Consider the following 24860-nt stretch of genomic DNA (forward strand, 5'->3'; position numbering starts at 1 on the left):
CAGTGACCAAGCAAGAGTCCCAGTGGGTCTGAGCCGGCGTGCTAAGGGGTTTTCTGTTTTAACCCTCCCAGGAAGGAAACTTTAAACCAACCCATCTGCTCTGGGTTCTGTTTTTGTTTTCCGGAGCCCTTCTGTCTATAAAGATAAACTTTTCTGCTCACCTCATCCACCCGAGCACTCATTCTATTTTAGAACCACAAATAAAAGCCAGTTAAGATCTTTAAGCTGAATTTGTTGTCATTTTCTCTTGTAGTTTGTTGACGTTACACCGGTACACCGCCTTTTCATGTCTTCAATGCTCCCTTTCCTGGGTCCTCCATCCTCCCACCTCCCTCCAGGTCTCAAATGTCTTCCTTCACAGCATCCCCAGGACAAACTCCCCTAGCTCCAGCCACTGTCTCCCACTGCTGAAATGGTGCATCTGTTTCTGTGGGCCCCTCCCATGACAGCCCCATTTAAATAGCAAATGCCACCAAAGCACAGCTGTTTCCTCTTTTGTTCACCACTGATTTCCAGCACCTACTTCAGTACCTGACACCCACTTAATAACTGTTGGATACTTATATTCCCCAAGAAGAAAACAGGCCAAAAGATTCACTGGGAGCACTGCCTGCAGTCAGGTATTGGGAAGGATTTGTGAATCAGGGTAGAGATACTGTGATCAACTGGTGATGTCTGACACAGGCAGGGTACTGGAAGGAAGCACACAGAAGCCCACACCTAGAACCATGATCTTGAACAAGAAAACGCAGAACACTCTCCCTCATAGGTTACAGAGCAGACTGCAGAGAAATATTCATCTGCACAAATTTTACATATTTGAAAGATCATCTGATAAATTTAAAGTATGCATTGGCATTACTCACTAAAACAGGTTTAAAATAAAAAATTCCAGGTCAAGGCAGGCATGGTGGTCCATTCCTACGATTACAGTACTCTGAGAGGCTGAGGACGAAGGATAGAGAGTTCTAACCCAGTCAAGGCAATTTAGCAATTTATGGAGACTGTGTTAAAATTAAAAATAAATAAGTAAAGAGGGCTAGAAGTATAGCTCAATGCAAAGGCACTGGGTCCAGTCCTCAGTAATGAAAAGAAGAAAAAGAAAGAGAGGAAGGAAGGGAGGAGGGAAGGAAGGAAGAAAAGAGAAGGGAAAAGAGAAGGGAAGGGAAGGGAAGGGAAGGGAAGGGAAGGGAAGGGAAGGGAAGGGAAGGGAAGGAAATCTAGGCTGATTACATCAAGACAGAAAGTTTTGGCTTGGAAATGGCTACTGACTTTGAATATTAACCAGAATATTGATTTCCTGCCATGTTAGGGAACGTTTTTAGTTCTCTGCACACCCCTCATGAGTGAATAAGACCTGAGCAGGCACACTACAGCAATTCTAAATTAAAAGCAACTTCACATTCAGACACATTTGGAGTTGACAACCAATTCAAAACCAAACTATCAAGCAGCAACACGGCGGTCACAACATCCCACAGAACTCCCAGGGCTGCCACACGCACAGGGCTGACTCCCTTTCAAGGTTTTAGGTGATAAACGCTGTACTTTTCACAGAGAGAGGCAAGAATGTGCAGATATCCCAATCTTTCTGAAGCACATTTTTTAGGTCCCGTTCTGGACCCTGACTCACCATCCGTACTCTGCCTCATGTGCAGAATTGTTGCCTGCAGAACAGCCCTGTGAGTCACCATAGGACTCACTCCCTCGACCACCCAGACCCACGTGACACTCTCCAGAATGGACTGGAACGCCCACCCTTAGCAGAGCCGGGCTTGAGAGGGGAGTAGGCAGGGTCCAACTGCAACAGAACCCTTCCTCTAAGGTGGTCTCACCCATCCATCCTCAGACACCCGGCCAGGCAAACCTCTTCTGGGTCCAGGGGCTCCGGAAAGAACCGTTCACATCAGATGACCATCCCAATGGGCAGCCAAGCGTGCAGAAGGAGCGCCTGACACTCAGACCCAGTCATGAGGGACTTTTCCCATAGGTAGGGTCCCTCGTGAGGAGTGTCACACCACAGGAGCCCTTAGCATCAAATGTGGCTCCACTGGTCCTCACAAGAGCAGCCCTTCCCCAGATGTGAGCTGGCTGACGCTCATCTCCCACGGGCACACCCTGGTGATGAAGCTGAATGCCTTGGGCCAGGACTCCCACTTGTCACAAATGAACGATGGCACAGGTGTTGTTCTCATCTGATTCCACTGTGAAGAAAGTGGGCACGGTGATGATACGGCTTTTCACCTGGAAGCCCCGGGGTGTCATGCCATCAGCAATACCAGTGGGGTTTGGCTGGCCTAGGGTCCTGTCCATGTGTCACATGTAGAAGATGGTGTGGGAGGGGAAATTGAGTCCAGTAATTAAATTCACAGCAGACTCACATTTTAAACCAGAGCTTACAATTCATTCATTTACATTTAGGGTGCTCTTCTCAGGGGGCTGAGACATTGATTCCCTGGGAGGAGTCTGGCTGGAATTTCTAGAGAGCCAGGATATTGATTGGAATGGCACCAGGTGAGCATCAGATGGGAACTCAGAGGGCGGGAAATGGGGAGAGGGGGGGTTCTACCCCCAGACCAAGGTGGAGCCCTAAGAAGTTTGGAGCTCCGATTGGACATCATCTTCCTGGATCTGAGGGACAAATCCAGACAGCCACTCCCTTCCTGAGCTTCCTCCCTCCATGCCAGTGGGCTTCCAAGTATGTGTTTAACTATGACCACCCTTTTAACAATGAAATAGCATACAGATCAGTAACATATAAACAGAAAGAAGCAGAAGTTCACAGGTGTAAGTGTATTTTATGTGTTCAACTATAAAACTATGGTGGAACAGCATAAAAATCATTAACTAGGCAGGTTGCCGGCCTTCACCCTCCCTATCTCTGTCAGAGGCCAAAGTCAAGGGGGTGGATTATCAGAAGAGGAAAAGTGAACAACAAGGACAGAGAACAAGCAGCAAATACAGGGAGGAGGAACTGGTGAGTGGGGGGGCAGATAATAACCTAGGAACATGAGCATTTCCCTGGGATTTCAGAGTGTTAAAAAATGGGAACGTACATGGAGATGTCAGTAAAAACTGCAATGGGCCAAATACTTACTTGTTTAGAGAAGATGTAAGTAAATGTGAAAATCATTATCTAATTTGTGTTTCTTTCAGTTTGAGATCTATTTGGGCCTGGACCATGCCAAGGATGCAGTTAAAAATCTGGGTTTGGTTGATGGATTCCTATCAGCCTTGCTTTCCTATTTACTTTTGCATTTTTTCTAGTTAGAGCATATTAAGGAAATTCTGACTCACACAGATGATTAGTTTGAATAGATAGCAGTTAAGAACTTTGTGCTAGAGATGGCAAAGGCTCTGCTCAAGTTTAAGATTTGCACTAAATCAAGTTAACTAGCACCACAAGTCAGTGCATTGGTGGCCTCCAACATAGGATAGGCAAGCGCCTCTCCACCACGGCATAAATTGTGAGAAGTACATCATTAAGACAATTTCATCATTGTGCTGCCACTATAGAGCAGACTCAACCCATCTGGGATGGTTAGGTCAGTGACATAGATCTCCTGGAGCTTTCAGTGATAACAGTCACCTGTAGTGCATGTACCACAGCTTCACCAGCACTGGTCTACATCAGCCACTCCGCTGGATGCCATCATGGGAATTGGAACATGAACTGGAGAACGTGCTGTTTAATATTTGGCAGAGTACACTTTTACATAATAATTAAAAATATAGTATATGCCGGGTGTAGTGGAGCACGCCTGTATTCCCAGCACTTGGGAGGCTGAGACAAGAGGATCACCGTGAGTTCAAGGTTGGCCTGGGCTACATAGAGAATTTGAGGCTGGCCTGAACTACATAGCAAGACCCTGTCTCCTAAAATGTGTAGTACAGTCAATATGCAAATCAGCAACAGCTGTTTATTGTCACTATCAAGTGTTATACACTGTGCATAATTGTGTGTGCTGTACTTTCACCACCACAAGCACATGACGTCACGAAGCAATTGCAATCTCTTGGCTCCACTGTAACTTTACTGGATCCCTGCTGTACATGTGGCCCATCAGCCGCTGATGTCACTTGCAGTGCATGACGTAATTCGTCACACTGAGTGCATGTGAGTGTGTATGTGTCTTCGTCACTTTCCTTGTCGCTGAGATATGTCCGACACCCACAATTTAAAGGAGGGGTGCAGGCACCAGTTGCCACAATCCAGAAAAAGAGTACTGATGTCAACAAGGACATGGCAGCTTAGTAACGTGATGAAAGAACAAGTTGAAGCGCTCAGTCAAAACACGCGGGGGGACAGCAGGCCTCAACAGACCCCAATAAATGATCTGCTGATTTATTTATGTCCTGGAATTTTCAGACTTCCTTTCACGAAAACCACCCGTCACATCACTAGGTATCTTGAAAAACAAGGCCAGGTGTGAGGGCCTTATCTCCGGCCGCGAGCAGCTAGTGCACGGTCCCTGTCTGAACGACCTCGTACACAATTCATGAAGCAGCCCATTCAGCCTGGCCCAGCAGGCCCGGACTTTGCGGAGTGAGCTCCTCCTTGGCCAGGTGCAGAGTCCTAGAACAAAGACCCGAGGGCCACTGCCATGTGGCCCAGGCTGGCCAGGTGCTGGGGCCCCAGGGAATCATATTTGGTGGCCGGTTTATCTTCCGTCCTGGCTGAGATCACTGGGCGACAGCCAGGCCCCAGGAGCAGCTTGGAAACGCTCAGGATGCGGAGGAGGCGCCAGGGCTCAGCAGCAGCTGTTCTCAGGCCCTGTGGCTCCCATGGGTACTGGCCGAGGGCAGCACTGGCCCACAGGCTGCAAACAAAGGTGACCTGTGCACAGAAGTTGCTCCTGCTGTCCTTTACCTGAAGCCTGAAATTCCAACCCCTTAACGTACTGGCTGCCCTCAGCACACTGGCCGCCCCTGTGTTTGTCTGGGGACTTGCCAGCTGCCTCTGACACCCTCCTTGCACCTGTCTCCTCCTTCCCCTCCGGAGCCTGCTTACTGCAGCTCAAACACTGAGCTCCCCACATCCAGCTGTACCACCCTCCTGGGATCCCCTGCCCTACTCACAGCCTTTACTGTTACCGGGGGACCACCAGACACCTTGACTTTCCCGGGGCCATTAGCACCTCAAAAACTCCATGCTGGTGTCCCGATATGTCATCCAGCTGCCCTTTGCTGACCACTAACAAAAGCAGCCAGAAGCTCAATCCAGCATCTCAGCGACTTGGGAAGAGCCCCTTCCCACAGGAACTGTAATGGCTGGGCCGCCCCAGGGCGCAGGGTGGTTGGTAGGGAGCTGGGCACTGGGGCTGTGAACAGCTCGCAGAGGACCTCATGTGCAGGTTTGGGGAGCCCAGGGAGCTGAGGGCTCAAGCTGACCCTTGCCCAGCCAGCCCTGTACCTGCCGGGAGCGTGCGAGGGAAAGGGGTTTGGTAGCAGCCCCAGCCTGGGGAGGGAGAGGGAGCTCGGTTACCCATCGCAGGCAGGCCGCTCCCGTGAAGCTGGCTGCTCACTGGGAACGGAGCTGCACAGCTGCTGGGCAGGACAGCAAGATGTACTGGGCCACCCACCTGCCACAGCGGGAGGGCACAACTTACAAAGCAAAGCATGCAATGTCTGCACTGGGCGGTTTCTGCTTCTCCACAGGAGGATGCCCCAAAGGCTTGCCCCACCCTCAGGACAATTTTGGGGTATAAGGTGCTCAAAGCATCCCGGACCTCTGGATCCCAGAAGCCAGCCCTGTCTGACCTGGGCACTAGTCTAGGGTCTGTAGCTCCTCCCATTCCCAGGAAGGGTGGACGGAGGGCTTTTCTCAAGTGAGAAGTAACATCTGTATCCTGATGGAGAGGGGGAGGGCCCCTTCCTGTTCATTCACTTGCTCTACACACTTGGACGATGAGCCTCCCAGGAGCCAGGTGCCATCCTACACCCACCAAGGGACATCCTGACATGCCACACCTGGTCCCTCCCCAGAAAGATCTGCTCAGGTGGGACGATTAACACGGTTAAATAAGCACACCAATAAATGAGCAGGGCTGTGCCAGATTGCAGTAGGCGGTAGGCAGCTCCTTGGGCCCTCGGGACACGGGCCTAGAGCGAGTCATCCACTGTCAGACTGGGTGGTCAGGAAGCTGGAGGGGGTGTTTGCCAAGCTCCCCATTTGCTGACCCTGCCTGGCTCGGGTGGAGGGGTTAGGAGAATTCTGAGAAGCACTGAGGCCCCATCATCCACCACACTGCAGCTAATGGATTAGAATCCAGGCTGGGGCTGGGGTCCAGTCCTGAGCCTTTTCTTAAATTCCCCAGGGGCTGCTTCCGGGCAGCCCGGCAACATAGTAGGGGAAGCCGTGCAGGAAGGCAGCAGGCCCATAGGATGGGCTCTTTGGGGTGAGGCAGCCCTGGGTTGTGATCCTAGCTGTCAAGTTACTTAACCTCTCTGGCCTGTGATTTCTTAACTGCAAAATGGGTTGATACTCACTGTCTGGACACGGTGTCCATGGGAACCCAGGAGGGTTAAATTGAGTCCTTCTCCTCGCCGGCACCATGTAGTAAAGAGTCCAGGATGACAGGCAGCAGCCCCTGGCGTGATCTGCAGTCCTGGGCCTAACTTTGGTCTTCCTGTGTGTAAAATGGGGAGCACCACAATCTGCCCTGGGGTCCTGGACAGCCATGGCTGCTTGGCGCCCTCCAGGGTGAACTGGGGAGCCTCGGGCCTCCCACAAAGCACTGCAATGAGTATGGACAGTCAGGCTTTCAGAGATGACTTGCAACCCCGTGGCGGCTTTTCTGGGATGTGGGAGCCGTTATTGTTGAAAGAACTGCTTTCATGGAAATGGGGTGAGCAGACAGGCCACCCCTGAGCTGTGGTTTTCACAGAATATCCCTTGCCCTCACCAAGCTGCTCCAGGGCCCTGATGTCTCAACTCCCTGAGCTGATATTTATCAGAGAGCTCAACGGCCAGCAACCGTGGTGATAGGAAGGCCCTCAAGAAAGGCCAGGCTCGGGTCCCCAGGATTCACCCCAGTCTGGAAGGCACAGGAAGCCATGTCTGAGAAACTGAAACCTGGATAGGACTTCACAAATGCTCGTTCTCCTGGCTTCCAGGCAATCCACACAGAAGCTACCTCCCCTCCTCTGTTCTCCGCTCTCCAGATTCCCAGAGCCCCTCACCAGGGAAGGCTACATCTCTGGGAGTGAGGTACTGGGATGGGGAAGGTTTGGTTTTCCTGCAGCACATCCCACACCCACTCTCTGCCCTGTCTCACATCACCCTGGACCTGCAAAAATGCGTCTCTGCCCTCCCAAATGGCAGGACAGGCATCCCTCACTCCCGTTACAACAGCCTGCCCACCAGCCCCCTCCACGGATGAACAAGAGTCACCAAGGCAGGGACAAGTGGCAGAGACTGGTCACTTCCCCCCCAGTTCCCAGGCTGCTTTGCGAAGGAGCTGACCTGGACATCGGGAGGCCATAGGCCCTGGGCTTATTGGCCAGGCCTGCAGGGGTTGCACCAATGGAAAGGGGAGGTGTCCAAGGCCACGGCTGCCACCTCGAGGACTCCCATGCAGGTCCAGGTCCTGCTCAGGATAGCTGTGTGGCCAAGGAAGCTGGGTGTCCTCACCGAGGGTCCCCATGGGTCTGCCATGTCCTGGGCCTCCCTGATGAGGTTAGCCCAGATCGCCATAGGTTCCCAGCTTGGGGCCACCACAGGGACAAGAAGCCACACTCAGCAGAGGCTGTAGGCACATCCTGCTCCCTGTTGCTTTGGGGGTGCTGGAGCGCCCTGTGCTGAATTCCTGACATTCATCTTCTCAGGGGCGTAGGGACCAAAGGGCTAGAGGCCACAGAGAGCAGTGTAGCCATCTGTCCACACTTGGCTGGCTCCCCCAGCCGGGGCCTGAACCCCTCTGCACCTCCGGGCACCACAAGGCCCTGCCCCGGGCTTGGCTCCTATTAGGTAGTCACGACTCCAGGTTCCAGAAGCACGCTGAGGCCAAACAGCCTGGAGACCTGTCAGGCTGCGCAGGCTCTGACTCTCTGGCCCTCGTAATGCCCTGGGACCCTGCATCTGCCAGGACTTCAAGGTGATCTGGGCCAGCGCTTTGCAAACTTTTGTTTAACGTAAGTTTTCCTGAAACAAAATAGGACGTGGACACACAACCCATGAAGCCGTCAGAAAGGCAGGTGTGGGTGTGGGGTACCCCCGGGCCCACCGGCTTCTAAGACAACCTCCAGGAACCCCATGGAATGGTCTGATGGAGTCCAGCATACACACACTCGGTTCTGTAGGGGCAGAACTGAGGCTATGGAGGCAATGCGTGCAGAGGTGGATGTGAACTGCTCCCCCTGCCCCAGCCTGCCCCCCACGCGGCCCTGTCACACTGGAAATCCATTCACACAGCTCCTGCAGTGTGCAAACCTGTGCAACGCTGGTGCGGACCTTACTTCTGCTCTGACAGCCAGCCGTTGTAAATCCCAGCCTCCTCCTTGTGAGCACTCGTAAGTCTTCCCCGGGAGGAGCTGGCTTTGAACTGGTGGAGAACAAAGGCCCTTTTGTGACTTGCTTTTGGGAAGAGAGATGGGGGAGAATTACATAAATAATATGAAAAGCACCAACCCCAATTTTATTTTGCAACCTCTCTCGTGAATATGAAATAAAAACCACTTTATTTTGAAAAGCTCGGGAGAGCCAAGTTTCTCCTGCCTGGACGCCAAAGCCCGGGACGGGGCTGGGCTGAGACAGGACAGTGGCTGTGGTATCCTGCTGCTGGGCAGCTGTGAGCACATCTGGCTGCTCTGGGCCCTGCTCAGCGTGAATCAGGCTTGTTGCCAGCTGCGAGAAGTTGAAATTGTGTATGAAAAAGGTCACTGCTTTACCATTTGGAGCTTTAACAATTTACTTTTTCCCCCACTTCCTCTGCTACTCTCAACCACGCGTGTCCTCCTGAGTTCCCCTCCAGCCTTCTGCTGCCAGTGCTCCCTGCAAAAGGGCCAGCCCTGGGGTCCTGTGGGAGCCCGGGCACTGCATCTGTCTGCAGCCTGGCCACGCCAGCTCACTGCTAGCTGTGCTGTGCTCTCTGCTGTGATGAGCCCATGTCACCTTCTGTGGGAAGCCCTGCCCCACTGCCCTCCTCCAGGACCCAACACAGGGCAGTGTGGCCTGGTCTCATGTCTACCCCCACAGCAGCACCTGTGACTGGAGACATAACTCACCCTGGTGCCCCCAGCACCGGACCCAGGACCCGGCACGTCAGCAGCCTGGGGTGGACGGCCAGGGTGGAGCAGGTTCACACACTCTTAGCTCTCTATGTCTTATGTAATAGTCAAGACACTTCCAGCTGCAGGCCACCTGCCATAAGAAAAATGAGAGGATATCGTGGGGCTTATAGGTTCAGATGTCTGAGATGCTTGAGTTGATGGTTTCAGGTACGGTTTGATCGAGGGTCTCTCTCAGCCTCTCTTTCTCTGCCTTGTCACAGGCAGACCACCCCCACATGAGACAGGCTGAAGCGGTACACCCTTCCATCTTAGCAATCCTGTTGAACAGCCTCTCTGCCTGCACAGCTTGGCAAGGCAAATTCTCAGCCCCGCACCCCCAGTCCGTCGGGGCTGGAGGCAGGATCTCATCTCAGAAAGTAAACACCCTGGCAACTCTCGCGAAGCAGAGACCTAAAGGGGGAGGTGTGCCTACTGCTGCCGGCAGCTCACTGTGCTCCCTGGCGTGGGTCCAGGCATGAACGTTCTGATATATTTTACATCTCCTTTATTAATACTACACATCATCTACTTCCAAGACAGAGCCAAGGCTTCAGTCTACTGGGCCCCGCCTGTGATGCTCCCAGAGAGCTTTCACAGCGCTGTGGCTTCCACAGTGAGCTCACAATGGGGGGATGAGGCCGGGGGGCTGAGCGACTGATGAAGGCCACCACCGAGCAAGGCCTCCTGACCTTGCGCACCGTCATCACCTCCTGAAGCTGAAGAGCTCCTGGGTTTCCCACCGCTTTGGGGGAAGGGGGAGAACAAACAAATGCAGGTCTGGCCAGGAGGGTGTCTTCTGCCCCTCGGGTCACATGGGCACAGCCCTTGTGACTAGCTCCACCCAATGAGGTCCCACCTCCTAGTAAGCGCCCATGGACCTAGGAAGTCAATGGGTTAATCCACTTGAGGAAGTCAGAGCCCTCCTCATCCAACCACTCCTGAACACCTATCAGCTGGCAACTTATCCTTCAATACAGTGAGCCTTTTGAGGGCCACTTCAGGTAACAACCATAACAGGTGTGGTTCCCGCGCGGCAGTCTTTGCTTAGAACATGGCTGCCAGGCTGCCTCAACCCTCACTCTTAGGGGCAGGGAAGACAGGAACAGGGAAGGCCGCAGGATCCCAAGGCCTGGAGCAGACAGTGGCACAACCGGCCCTGGCTTTGAGGTGCCCGGCTGGGCAGCGGGCTGCAGCAGGACATGAGGCAGGGCGTAAGGGCTGCCCTTCCGAGGGCAAATGTTCCATTCTTGGGACAGAGGGCTTGAATGTCATTCTGATTCCCCCCACTTATATGCGGCCCCAGGTTAGAGACTATAAGGTTCTCTTGACACACGCACCCTGGGCAAAGATGATCTCCTCGCCTGTGCCTCTGAGCTTCCCCCTGCTCTGAGGCCGTGACTCCCCACCCCAGGCTGTCCCTGAGGCCCCTCACCCCGGTCCCACCCCTTCCTCCCCTTCCCTGGCCAGTGTCCCACGTCTTGGGCCTCTACCACGGTTGCCATCCGGTGGCCTGGGTCCGAGGAGGTGAATGGGCTGCTCCCCTATCCACGCTCTGTGCAAACACACAGCCCTGAGTTCAAGCAACGACAACAGAGGGGACATTGCAGGTGCAGAGGGCTGAGTCCAAGCAGCAGAGCTGGAGCAGACGTTGACCTGCAGCAAACCGTGTCACCTGCCAGTTAAGGCTGTTAGTTTGAATTTCATTCCTCTTTCCATTTTGTTTGCATTAGGTTCCAAATCGGTCTTAGTGGTCTGAGTCCGTGACAGCAGTGAGCATGGGGGTTATGCCTGATTTCATGGTTTCATGTATTTAAGTAACAGTATAATAAAAATGATTTAAACAGGGGACCAGAGAATCTTTCTTTCTAAAATGGGAGTGGAGACGCCCTTTGGGTTTGAGGGACACTATAATAAATAATCAGTCCCTTGGAGGTGTCATTAGCCAGTAATAAGCAACTTAACAAGGAAGTGGCCAAGAAGAGGTTTGAAAAGACAGACAACTCTGAGGTTTTGTTTTGTTTTGTTTTGTTTTTGCAGTGCTGAGGATAGGATCCAGGGCCTCACACATGCTAGACAAATGTCCTACCACTGAGCCACACCTCCAATCCTTTCTTTTCCGTTCTATGTCTTTTTTTCCCCCATTACTGAGGCTTGAACCCAAGGCCTTCACATTGAGCTATATCCGAACCCATTTTATAATTTCTTTTGAAACAGGATCTTGTGAAATTGCCCAGGTTGGTGTTGAACTGGTGATACTCCTGCCTCAGCCTCAGAGTAGTGGGATTACAGGCATGTACCATTGTGCCCAGCACAACTCCAAGTCTGAGCTATGTTCCTTTATGAGCTCTGAACTGGGGGAAGGGGTGTGGTTTCCACATCTGAAATGGGAGTTGAGGCCTCCATCTCAGGGGCCAGCTGTCCCTCTGGAGGCGGTCAGTGCAGCACAAGGCAGGTGGTCTGTGCCTCCAGGAACCCCCCACCCCAGGCAGGCCCTCTCCATTCGGTGGGGACGCCAGGCCCTGTGATGGTAGGACAGAAGTGCTCCTGGGGGTTTGGGTCAGTGCCAAGGCCCTCCAGGGCCGGCTGTCCACTCTGCTGCAGGCCAAGGATGCCCCCAAGGGTAAACTCAGACCACCACATCCTCCAATGTCAAAACAAAGCAATTCACTCGCTCCTCATTTCCAGGGCCAGACTCTGGCTGGGGCAAACAGGTGTGACCCCAAGACCTGGGGCTGGAAGGAAGTACAGACAGAGCCCGAAGCATCCAGGCTAATCCAGGCTGGAGGGTCACGTGCTCCTCTCTGAGGCCAGAGCCTGCTGACCTGCGCTGAGGTCAGTGTGGCCAGCAAGTGCCTGCAGGAGCCTGGGTCCTCCAGTCCCTGCCGGCCAGAGGAGCCCAGTGGGAGGTGGTCAAGCTGGCAGGGCAGCCCAGAAGCCAGAGGGCAGGGCTGCAGGCTTCTAAGTGAGTAGCTGTGATGACCAGCGGCCTGGCTGCCGGCATGGCCCCTCCCACCATGGCCCACCAGTCACCCTCGCCATGGGGACATGGGCCCCGAGTCCACCCAGCAGGGTCTGGTAGGATTAACTGACAAGGTGAAGATCTGATTTATTTTTACTTTTCAGGACTGCCCCCACCAAAGTGAAGGCTGCTATTTAACCAGCAGCCACTAAAAATAAACGTTTAAATACCACATTTGTGCAGCTGAGCCAGGCTGGGCCGCACCTTAGAGGTCTGCTGTCTCCCTCAGTTGGTGGGGACAATGACAGCTTCAAGGGCCTAGCGCCCCAGCACTGGAGGAGGCAACCTTGGCGCTGTAAGAGGATAAGCCTTCACGTCTCTGTACACCCTTTTCCAGAGTCTGAGGGAAATGGTGACCAGCTAGTATGAAGAACAGAGGGCCAAAACAGAACATGCTTTTCCAGAGAGAGTCCTCGCCACGGGAGGGTTGGCGGACCTGGAAGAGACCCCTCAACCACCCAGTACACTGCTGGCCCCACCGGGACACCAGAAACCAGTAACATGGCCAAGGCCAAGGTTGGAACCACACAAGGCAGCTAGGAGGGAACCAGCCTGGAGTGAAGAGTTCCCACTTGGCCGGTGCCACACTGCTGTTCCTCAGCCTGGAGATTTCCAAAGGCACCTGTCATCCTTAGGAAGCTGGACGGTGGGTACAGTGAAGGCTCTGTCCTGAGCATCTGGGGGGACAAAGAGACACAGAAAGTGAAGAGAGAAAGAAACAGGGAGAGAGCTAGAGGGACAGAGAGAGAAAAGAGTCACAGAGGAGAGACAGAAAAGGTGAGGGAGAGAGAAGGGGAGAGAAAAGAAGACACAGATCTTGCTCAGGCAGAGCAAGGGAAGAGTGGGTCCAGCTTTGGCAGGTGATTGGACCATGGGGTCACTCTAGTCATCAGTGAATGGATCCACGGATGAATTCATAGCTGAAGGTGCCATTAGAAGGTGGGGCTGAGAAAGCAGACCATGTCCTGGGTAAATCTGGACAACTCTGGGTTAACTGTACAGCTAAGCGGCTTTGGGAAATTGATATAGTTGAGCTCCCTGACGAGATTGATGGTTTTGACCCAGTCATATACGGGTTTAGCTGTGAGGTAAACAACAGTGAAGCATAGCAGGCTTGGAAAGGTTTGTCTGAAGTTCCTGCCTCCTTGCTCACTGTTCTTTTCCTTTTAATCATTGCTTTTGCTTCTGTAGCTTTGCTTTGTGCTGATTTCCAATGAAAAATTTCCCCATAGGATAAAGACAATATAAATGTAGAATCGGAGCTTTGTTCTGGGTTCTTGGGTGGACACTAGTTGTTCTAGGGACACCAGCAATAAAACTGCCCTTTCTTTTCCTCCTCCGTGTCTGTGTGGCTTTGTTTGGGATCTCCTGCAGTCTCCTGTTTTGGGGCCTGCTCAGCAGGGGTGAATCACTGTGGATATGACCTGCCTTGGAGTCAGCTGGTCATGGACTAAACCCTCTGAAACTGTGAACCAAATAAACTCCTTCACTTTGAGAATGTCAGGTATTTTGTCCCTGAAACAAGAAAGCTGACCAATACACAATGGCTTCCTAGATATGATACCATAAGCACAACAATACATTCATGGATATCCTCAAAATTAAACACTCTTGTGCTTTAAGGACATTATCAAGAAAGGGAGGACATTTCACAGAATGGGATAAAATACTTCCAAATCTGATAAGAAATTTGCTTCTGGAATATATAAAGAATTCTCAAAACTCGCTAATAAAAACAAACCTCAATTTAAGAATGGCCAAAGGACTTGGATAAGTACCGTTACGATCTATATCTGGGTGTCCCTGCAAAGCCCCATGCACTCACTGGTGGGGACTGGTGATCAGATTACGGGAGCACTACAGGTGGCTTGACACTGGGAGGCGGGGCCTCGTCAACAAAGGTGGGCCACGGGGGCATGACCCAGAAGGGCACCTCCCCCTCCCTGGCTCCTTCCTAAGCTCTCTCTACTTCCCTGTCACCATAAAGCAAGCAGTGTTCCCTTTACCCTCACCCCACCCATGGGGTCACTGGCTTGGAGCTAGCCAACCACGGACTGTAAGCATGAGGACAAAATAAACCTCTCCTCCTTTAAATTGTGAATGCCCCTTATTTTGTCTCAGAAATGAGGAAAGTGACTAAGACAGATATTCAAAGAAAATTACAAACGGCCAAATAGCACATGACAAGCCATCAGGGAAAGGTAAAGCAAAACCACCATAAGCTATCACTCTGCACCTACTCAATGACTATGATTGTTTAAAGGCAACTGATAAGTATTGGTGAGAATGTAGAGAAACTGAAATTCTTACACACCGGGGGCTGGGATATTAAGTGATACAGCCACTTGGAAAAATAGTTTGGCAGTACCTTAAAAAGTTAAACAGAGTGTCCATAAAACCAGAAATGCCATTTCTAGGTATGTAACCGAGAAAATGGAAAATATTTGGCTTTTTTACAAAATCTCATACAAGAATCTTCATAGAAGCAGTGTTCACAATAGACAAAAATGGAAATAACCAAATAAATGCCCATCAGTTTATGAATGGGTAAACAAAATGTAATGTTTGCATATAGAGGAACATTGTCCAGTCATAAAAATGAAGTTGTGACATGCTACAATACAGTTTAACCCTGAAAACATTGTGTGCAAGAAACCAGACACGAAACAATCACGTAGTACATGATTCCATTTATATTAAATTCCTGGAAGAGACAAACACAAAGTTTAGTGGTTTCCTGAAGCTAGAGGATGTGAGAGATGACTACTAATGGTGTGAAATTTATTTTTCAGGTGATAAAATGTTCTAGAATTGTATCTAATGGCTGCATTTAAAAATGGTGAATTTAATGGAATATGGATTGTATCTCATTAAAAACACAAACCATTTGCAAAAGGTAAAACTTATGCAACTACTATATAATTTCTGTAATATTTACTTTTCTTAATATATTCTTTAGATTTTAATTAACAAGTTAAAAAGGCACATTTCCTTTTTAAAGACATTGTTATAATTTAACAAAATATTTCATATATAAACTAAAGTTTGCCCTCACCTTGTAGCGTTCACACTTATTCTGTTGTAAATTTTACACACAAATAAAACTTTCAATGATCAGACAGAACGGCCGGATTGAAGTAATCCCTGTTTTGAATCTCCTCCTTGGTAATCCCTGTGCTATTATTGTTTTGTCAAAACTGCTGTTGAAATGCAGGAATTCATAGTACGGCAGGGGTTGGACACATGAATTATACCCCAGATGGCTGCGGATCTGTCACAGCTTACTTTGGAAAAGCACATTTCTGGACTAACTGCATATCCAGAAGTTCTCCCAATTAAATTTCATGGAGAAGACAAAGTTTGCTAAGGGATAAATTTTTTAAAAATCATATCAGTGTGTGGTATCTGTATACTCACAGTAACCCTAGCAGTTGTTTGAAATGTAGATCAACAATATATGTCCTCTGGGAGGAGTTTTTGTCATGCCTGGCAACACAAAACAAAACAAACAACCCTAGTAGTCCATCTTGGTCATTTTCACTATTGTTACATTCCTACACAGGGAATCTTATTGCCTGAACCCGGCGGACAACTCCTACCACACTCCCTTTACTCCATTTCCCTCGTGGGTAGCACTCCTCATCTTATTCCATCCTCAGGAAAGCCTAACGAGGTCAAGTGTTACCTGCCTCATTTTACAAACCAGGACAGAGAGGCCCAGGGATGAGAGAGGTTGGTTCATGGGCTAGCAGGAAAGGACAGAGCTGCCCAGAGCCAATCTAGCCAATCTCAGTTCTCACCACTTTGTCCCAGAGCTCGGCTCCCACCTTGCAGGGGCCCCATGCAGACCGACCTTTTGTCCAGTGCCTCTTGGTTGGTCCTGACTGTCAGACTCATTTCAGCTGCACTCACTTCCGGGAAACTGAGCCCTCCACCCAGTACCTGCCCCACCTTGGAAAGAACCGGCAGATTCACTCACACTAAGATGCTGAGAGCTGCTAACAGCCCCTTCCTCTCCGAGGTATTTTCATTTAACAACGGGGTGCTTCTTAATTAGCGAAATGGAATGCCTCTGTAGGAGCAACATCAGGGCTGCTGGATCATCTGTACACACGGCCCTTATGAAGCATTTTGTTCCCCGAAGATGAGCCCTACCAGAGTCAATGCAGCTTCAAAATGCATTTGAAGTAATCGATTAAGAGACACTTTCTCACAACTCGTGCCTGGTGGTGTGGGACTAAGGAAATCCAGCTTCTAACCACTACGAGGATCCTGTCATTCAGTCTGTGCTGTGTGAATGCAGACAGACCGGGAGAAGAAGCCCTGAGCAGCTTTAAGGCCCCGGCGGGTTTGTCATTCTCAGCCCCTGTGACGCTGTCTCCAGAGTCCTGGGAGTCACCAAGTTCAGTACATGCCAGTACATGACATTCTCATCATTGTCCTTGAGAACCTCACAGCTCGCTAGAATCCTTCTGCACAGACAACTTAGGGGTCCAGCCTGAGCTGCTTTAACAGCAACAAAAAAGATGTGGTTTCAGGTTCCACCTTATATCAGTCAGGATTTAGTTACAGGAAACAGAAACCACGGTAACAATTTTAAGCAAGAGGGCTTTTGACAGGAAATGAGGGGCTTACCATTTTATTGAGAAGGCTGTAGAGTAGACATGGGCAGGGCCTGCTGGAGCGATGCCCAGAACAAGGCCTGGGGACCAACCAGCTGGCACTAGTACCTGAGCCCCTGTCTGCCAGCCCAGCTCTGGGTGTCAAGAGGAGACAAGAACTGCCTCTACACCTGCCTCCTGACCCCACGGACTGACCCGAATGCACACTGGAGCACTGCCGCAGAAAAAAACAAACTCACAACTTCACTTACCAGCAGCAAAGCCAAAAGCAGCAGGAGGAGGCTCCTGGCCCTGAATTGAAATGGCAAGCAATGAACTGGCAGATCTAGGGCTGGACTGGAGGGAGCTCAACCCAGCAAGAGACAGGGTGCACAGCAATTCTGACTCCAGATCCAGAGATACCACATGACCAGCACATCATTGAAACTGACCGTGGTGGAAGTATTTACATCCAAGAAATCCACAAGCAACTCATGCCAGAGCACTTTCATTTTTTCTATTCATCTATCTATCTATTTACTTATTTAAGAGCTGGTCATTAAGTGTTTGCAGCACACCACTGGGCAGAACTCAGTTCCCACGTAGAACTCTAGCAGCAAGGGAAGCCGGAAACAGAGTTGTTCACTTTCTGAACTTCGGAGGAACACAAAAAGGGGGCTGGGAAGAATGCTCACTGTCAAGCCAGCCTCACTGTGCACCCTTCCAGGACGGCATCCTGCAGAGAGCTGCTCTCGTGTGATGGAGGGCCGCCTAAAGATGCTGCAGATTGTGAGTAATGGTGTGGAAGGAACACTGCTTAGCAGCAGTTGTTCTTGAGCATATGTCAAAACATATTAACCTTCTAAGCCAGGGAACTGGCAAGGTGACAAAATAGGAGTTTGGCTCAAAAAAATGGGTTGGAAATTATTGATTGGTATCTACAGGGGTGGGAGGAGGGGAGCTTGCATAAGCAGCTAATTAAGAGAAGAGGCAGCTAATAGGGTCAAGATAACGGTCACACCGAATGCGACCATGAAGGCGTCATTTCCCTATCAGCTGCAATAAGTGGGACTGGAGGCACAGTAATCTCGGGGACAGTTGCTGGAAAGACCAGCCACTCACCAGAAATAATAAGAAACATATCCAAGACATGCTACATCTGTGGCTGTTAATTAGACAGACAAAGCTACGCAGTTTCATGCCCCAGCAGAGCTGGATGAGAGCCCGGTGGCTCTGAGACAGCCAGGGAGTCAAGGGAAGGTCAGAGCAGCGCATTGCAAAACCAGAGCCTGGTCAGCCTCTCCTGTGCCCGAGCTTCTGGGTCGAAGCCACTGAGCCTGAGAGGTCACTTAACCCCGTGTCTTGTTCAGCTGACAACAGCTCGATATGAAAGCAAGCTGCCTATGCTGAATTGTCTCCATTCTCCCAAATCCATATGTTGAAGCTCACCCCGCAGTGTGACTGTATTTGAGGGTAAGGCCTGCAGGGGGTAAGTTAAGGTTAGACGAGGTCATGAGTCCTGGCCCCATGGTGCTGGTGTCCTTATAAGAAGAAGAAGAGACACCAGGGGTTTTTCTCTCTGCCTTGTGAGGACACAGAAAAAAGATAGCCATCGTAAAGAAAAGAGCTCCCCGCAGGAACCAGCCCTGCCAGCAGCTTGGCTTGAACATCCAGCCCCCAGAGCTGTGAGAAAATAAAGTCTTTGTTCAAGCCACCAATCCTGTGGTATTTGTTATGGCAGCTGGAGCTGGCTAATACATGCACTAAGTGTTCATTAGCAGGGAACTGTTTGGGGTAGAGGAGCAGCCCACAGAATGGGAGACAGTATTGGTAAGTCACGTATCTTATAAGAGATTCATATACAGAATCTATAGCAAACTTCTAAAACTCAACAACAACAACACAAAATTAACAAGCTGATTCAAAAATGAGTGAAGGAGGCCAGTCATGGTGGCCCACCCCTGTAATCCCAGCACTCAGAAGGCTGAGGCAGAAGGATTGTTGTGAGTTCAAGACCAGCCTGGGCTACAAAGTGAGCTCAAGGCCAGCCTGAACTGCACAGTGAGACCCTGTCTCAAAAAAAACAAAACAAAAAAAAGAGCGAAGGAGCCCAGCATGGTGGTACACCCTGGTAATCTGTGAGGCTGAGGCAGGAAGTTTGAAAGTTTGAGCCCAGCCTGGACAACTTAGAGACTTAGCAAGACCTTGTCTCAAAATAAAAAATTGATAAGGTATATGCAAAGGACTTGAGTAGATATTTCTCCAAAAGAAGATGTACAAATAGCCAATGAGCACAGGACAAGATGCTTGACATCATCCTCACTAGGAAATGCCAACCGGAGCCACAGTGAAACACCACCTCACATGGACTAGGATGGATACTATTAAGAAATAAAAAACACCAGGAAACAAGTGTTGGCAAAGACATGGGGAAACCGGAACATATGTATAGTATTGGTGGGAATGGTGCGGTCTGTGGAAAACAGCATGTTAGCTCCTCGAAAAATTAAAAATAAAATCACCATGTGATTCAGCAGTTTCACATCCGGGTATACATCCCAAAGAGGTGACAGCAAGTATTAGTCTCCGCTCATTCATAGCAGCATTATCCACAACAGCTAAACCAGAATCCACCCGCATCCATCAGTGGATGAATGGATGTGTAACATGTGGCATATGCACACGATCAAATGTTACTCAGCCTCACCAGCAAGGGAATTCTGACACACGGTGCACTGTGGAGGGAGCTTAACAACGTCATACTGAGTTAAAGAAGCCAGGTACAAACGGAAAAAGGCTGTGTGATTCCCTCCATCTGAGGTACCTCGAAGAGCCAAAGTCTGAGGGGCAGAAAGTAGAATGGGGTCACCAAGAGACACAAGAGAAAAGGACTAGGGAATCAGTGTTTAATGGGACAGAGTTTTCGTTTTGCAAGATGAAAACAGTTCTGTGGGTGGATGGCGGTAATGGTTACACAACAGTAACATGCCCAGTGTCACTGACCTGTACACTTACAAATGGCTAACATGGTACATTGTGTGTGTGTGTGTGTGTGTGTGTGTGTGTGTGTATTTAAATAGAGAATTAAATAAATGTTGGTGCATCTATCCAAAGCCTCAAGGAATCCACACAAAGGAGCCCCTGCAGCTATGCAAACAGCAGCAGACTGCTGTGGTGAAATACTAGCCACTTTTAAAACAAAGCAGTGAGGAATGATCACCATACTATAATAAATCAGAGGAAAGTACAAAGCATCATGTATAATATAGTGCATTTGGGTTCAAGTGGTCAAAGGAATCTATGAAAGTATTTGCCTGACTAGGTAAAATTATCTAGTAAGACACCCAAAAACAATTCGAAGAAGGGAAGGGAGGGATACTTTTACCCTATGCGTTTTGAATTTTGTAGCAGTGTGCAAGTATCACCAACTCAAAAAATATTCTTAAAAGATGGTTGTGGGAATGCTACTACACTGGCACTGAGACACAGTGTTCGGCCCTGGGGAACCTAGGGTGGACTGCAGGTTTAGGGGCCTGCTTCATTGCAGGGATTAACACCAGACAGCAGGCACACTGGGCTGGTCCTGCTCATGGTACCAATCCTGGGCAAGTCACTCCCCCCTGGCCTTACAGTCTTCATCCATGACCACTGGGCACAGACATAACCTGCGCGCATCTCTCGAAGCCTAGCTGTGATGTGGGCTTGTCCTCCTAAGCAACAAGGCTGCACGTGCTCTGAGGAGCATAGTCTAGGGTGCCCCAACCCCGGCACGTCTATCCCACACTCCTCCAGGCCCATCTTTCTCTTGGGGGTGGTGGGGCCAGGGTATGAATCCTGGGCTGTCTAACTATAGCCTAAAGGACAAGCCTGGTCCACTCAGCAGGGCCACGGGGACAGCAGGGCTGTGGCCTATGGAGTAGCTGGCCCAGGCCCACACGGCAAGGCTTGTAAGCTGACCAGCTGCTTCAGGGCATTCATTGCATGACTGAATGTTCTGCCTAAAGGCTTGGTTAGAGGAGCGTGTGGCTCTGCAGGAAACAGGGTCCGAGAAGCTGAGACAAGGAACCCTAGCCTCTCCTCCAAGCACCCTCTCCATGACACCCCCCAACCCCGAGACAAGACCAGGAGGGTGGGGCCACAGCTTCCCGGTCTGGCTGATGCTGGACCTCCCCACCCCCAATAGCAGGGGTCAAGGGCCCCTTCCTCTCGACCTGCACCAGCCCCTGCCTCAGCTTACCTCTCTGTACTCACAGCATCCCTGAGCTGAAGAATAAGGAAACTGAGGCTTAAGGTGACCGGCCCAAGTGACATGGGGGCCACACACTAACATCTGGAGCCACACACTAACATACGGGCCGACCATTCATATCCCAGCAAGGTCAAACCTGGTCACTGTCACCTGGAGAAAGGCTCTGGCCAGCCCCACAGCCCCAGCCCCAGGGACCGAGTGAGCGGTCCAATCCCCGTCTCTGTGCCCAGCACCAGGGAAGGCCTGGTTGGCAGCAACAGTGCTCCACTGATGCGTAAGATTAGCTCCATTTGCTCTTTAAAATTCCCTCTCTTACCAACCTTTCCCCTCCCATATTAATCACCTTCCTGTCACTGGGACAAACACCTGCAGATTAAAGGATGGAAGGTTTTGGTTTTGGCTTACAGTTCTAGTGGATCCAGTCCATGGTATTCTGGCTGCGCAGCAGAGAGAGCATGGGGGGAAGGCATGAAGAAGACAGCGGCTCACCCTGTGGCAGCCAGGAAGCAGAGAGAGGACAGAGAGAGGACAGAGAGAGGACAGAGAGAGGACAGAGAGAGACAGAAAGAGAGAGAGAGAGAGAAAAAGGGAAGGAGGAAGGGAAGGAGGGAGAATAGAGACAAGCACCAAGCACACAGCCTTCCAGGTCTCCCCCCAGTGACCCACCTCTTCCTACCAGGCCCCACCTCTAAATACATTAGACTCTGGAGGGACATTTCCGATCTAATACCTCCTGGTCTCTGAGCCTCCCCCACCCAGTCACAAGGTCCCACATCAGGACCCAAGTGTTCCAGGGTCTCCCCCAGCCTGGGCACAGTTTGCTTATCCATTCACAAATTGATGGACATTAGGGTTGTTTCCATTTCTCAGCTATGGTGGGTAGTGGTTCTATGAGCATTTGTATACAAGTTCTCTTGTGGACATCTAGGAAAATGCCTGGGTAAACCCCTAGGAATGGATTACCAGCTGTATGGTAGGTATGTGTTTAACTTTACAGAAACAGCCGCAGTGTTTCCTGAAATGGTTGGGGTTTTTTCGGTTTTTTGGTTTTTTTCCGGTACCAGGAATTGAACTCACAACCTTGCGCTTGCCAGGCAGGCGCTGTGCCGCTGAGCTGAATCCCCGGCCCCTCCTGAAATGGTTGTGCCACTTTACATTCTCATCATCATGAACAGGACTTTTGTATCTCCTGCATCCTCACCAGCATGTAGTGTCCTGTTCTTTTTAATTGTCACCATTATAATAAGTATCCAGGGCTTATTTTCATCAATTTGCTTCACCTTTCCTTAATGACTCATGCTGCTGAGCATCTTTTTCATGCATCCATTGCTTTGGTGAACTGTCTGCTCATATTTCTTGCCCTGTCTCTTTTTCTGACTGGCTTGGGATTACCTGGAAAGGGCATCATAGCACAGGGGGAGGCGGCAGTCATGTCTGAACACAGCTCTGAGTGCTGGCCGGGGAAGATCATGTATTCAGCAGAGGGCCCTCAGTTCTCGGCTACAATGTCCACAGGTCTGTTCCCTTTTGACCCCCAGACTCAGTCCATAGTTGGCATTGATATGAGAAACACAGGGCAGTCAGGGGGGCAGTGCTTGGGCTGTAGCCAGGACATGCCCTGCCCTGCCCTGCCCTGCCCTGCCCTGCCCTGCCCTCCCTTCTGGTAGAAAACTCCCATGGGGACCTGGGAGAGAAGACAGCTGAGCACACAGAGGATGCACATGGGTAGAGTAATGGCTCAGGACCTGTACAGGCAAAGGGTAAATTCACAGTATCTGTAAGATGAATTAGGGCTTACAGTATACACAAAGCAGTCCATGCCCAGCACACAGTAAGCACTCATTAAATGTCAGCTATTATCACTCTGCTATAACCTAGTAATTCAGAAGTTGGAAACAATGATCTTCAATGAGAAACTTTATGTCAAGGGCTGGAAACAGCCCCCAAGTTAGAGATCCAGGCAAGGCAGCCACCTGCAACCTACCTCGCGCCTCCTGTCCCTCCACCGGAACGCCTCATCCCCAAGGCCACTTCCTCTAGGAAACGGTCACTGTCACTCCCATTCCTCGGACCGCAGTGCCCAGCATATCCTGAGTGGTGGCTGTGGGCAATGAGGGTGGGACCAGGAACCAGAGTCGGGCATTTGGGGAGCTGGCACCAGGCAATGCCATGGGACACACTGGGGAGAGTGGGGCAGGACCACAGGAAGGTACTGAAGGCTGAGGATAAGGGGCAATGTGACCAGGGAGCTGGGCAGCCCTGCAGGGGCTGAGGGAGGGGCAGCCGAGACCTGGAAAGAACGTGGGATCCTAGAGGGTGCTCTGAGCTGTGTGACCTTGGACAAGTCTCCAGGGCTCTCTGGGGTGTCCTCTGCTGTGAAGTGGGCTAACGATAACAAGCCAGCCCGCCTCCAGGTCCCCAGAGGCAAGGACATGCTGCCTCGACCAGGAACACGAGGTCGGTGCATTTCATGCGAGGGTGTGGACGGCAGCTCCGGGGCACCGAGGCGGACAGCGTGTCTCACTGAGCGGGACGTGATAAGGGCACTGCAGGACGGGGCATCTAACATTCTGGTAGCTTCTTCACATGTCTGAGTTCCAGGGGCTCCTCGCACACATGCCTGACTGCCAGACTCCTGTTTACTGTCTTGAGTTCCACAAGCAGTGTGAGGACAACCAAGCCTTCAGTGTGCACCCCCGACCCTGTTCCCGCCCCACTCCCAGGAGCTGAGTGGGTTCAGCCCTCCCTGCTGTTCTCCATGCTTAGAACACTTATGCTGACCACCCTGCATGGTGTGTGTGCATTGTTAACATATGTTTTTGTGCATGTACATGTTGTGTGTGCATGTGCATGTCGTGTATATGTGAGTGGTTTCAATTTGCTTTTGTCACTTAACAGTAGGACTTTCAGGTCCTGCTCCTATCAGCTGCCTGGAGGCCTTCTCTGGGTAGCAGTGCTCTGGTCATCTCAGACTCCATTCGAGGCAAAGGGAGGCTGAGGAACCTCTCTTTATGCAAGGTCAGCAGGGCTGTCAATTCGTACACGGTCAATTTTCCAGGTGAGGAGCCTCAGAGTTCCAGAGGTGACCCACGGTCACTGATGGAGGGGAAGCCTTCTTTTCAGAAGAACATCAGCTCTTGAAGCCTCTGGACTTCTTCTGCCCCGGGGCCCTGCCTGCCGCCCTGGAAGGAATCTTCTCTGCTCAGAGAAAGGCAGTTCTCAGGATCCAGTTCCCAGAGCCTGGGTTGCTCCTGCTCCTCTGGGTGCCTGGGTAACCTGATCGTCTGCTTTCCATTCCCAGGACTGGCAGAGATGCCCAGAACACGGGATGGGAGCCCTCACCAGGTGACCCTTCATTGGAAGAAAGTGGGGGAGCTGCCTGCCAGGGAGACGGGCCCTGCAGGGGAAGGGGAAGGGGAAGGGGAAGGGGAAGGGGTGCACTCAGTGAACTGCAGCTCTCCCCCACAGGGTGTTCCCACTGTGCAATCACCATTACCCACACAATTCCATGGCCTGGGGATGTCCCAGCCCAAGGCCTCCTGTCAGTGGCCCAGCCTCCCTGAATGAGCTGCTCTCTGAAGGCTATAGGCGATGCTCTCCTGCTCCCTGCCTTCCGCGTTAGCTGACATTCTTCCATACAAAAGAGCTTCCTGCTCCTGGGACAAGGGCTCCTCCTGACAAGATGTCACACTCCCCTCCAATGGTGAGAAATGGGCTCCCT

The 24860-nt window shown here is 51.0% G+C and overlaps 1 pseudogene; it reads right to left on the minus strand.

Moving 5' to 3' along the window:
* Positions 1-9833, minus strand: part of LOC102009053 — a 29380-nt pseudogene extending 19547 nt beyond the window's left edge.
* Between the last annotated feature and the right edge of the window lie 15027 nt (positions 9834-24860).

The sequence above is a fragment of the Chinchilla lanigera genome, unplaced genomic scaffold, assembly GCF_000276665.1.
Source record: "Chinchilla lanigera isolate Chin_1 unplaced genomic scaffold, ChiLan1.0 scaffold00015, whole genome shotgun sequence".
Lineage (NCBI taxonomy): Eukaryota > Metazoa > Chordata > Mammalia > Rodentia > Chinchillidae > Chinchilla > Chinchilla lanigera.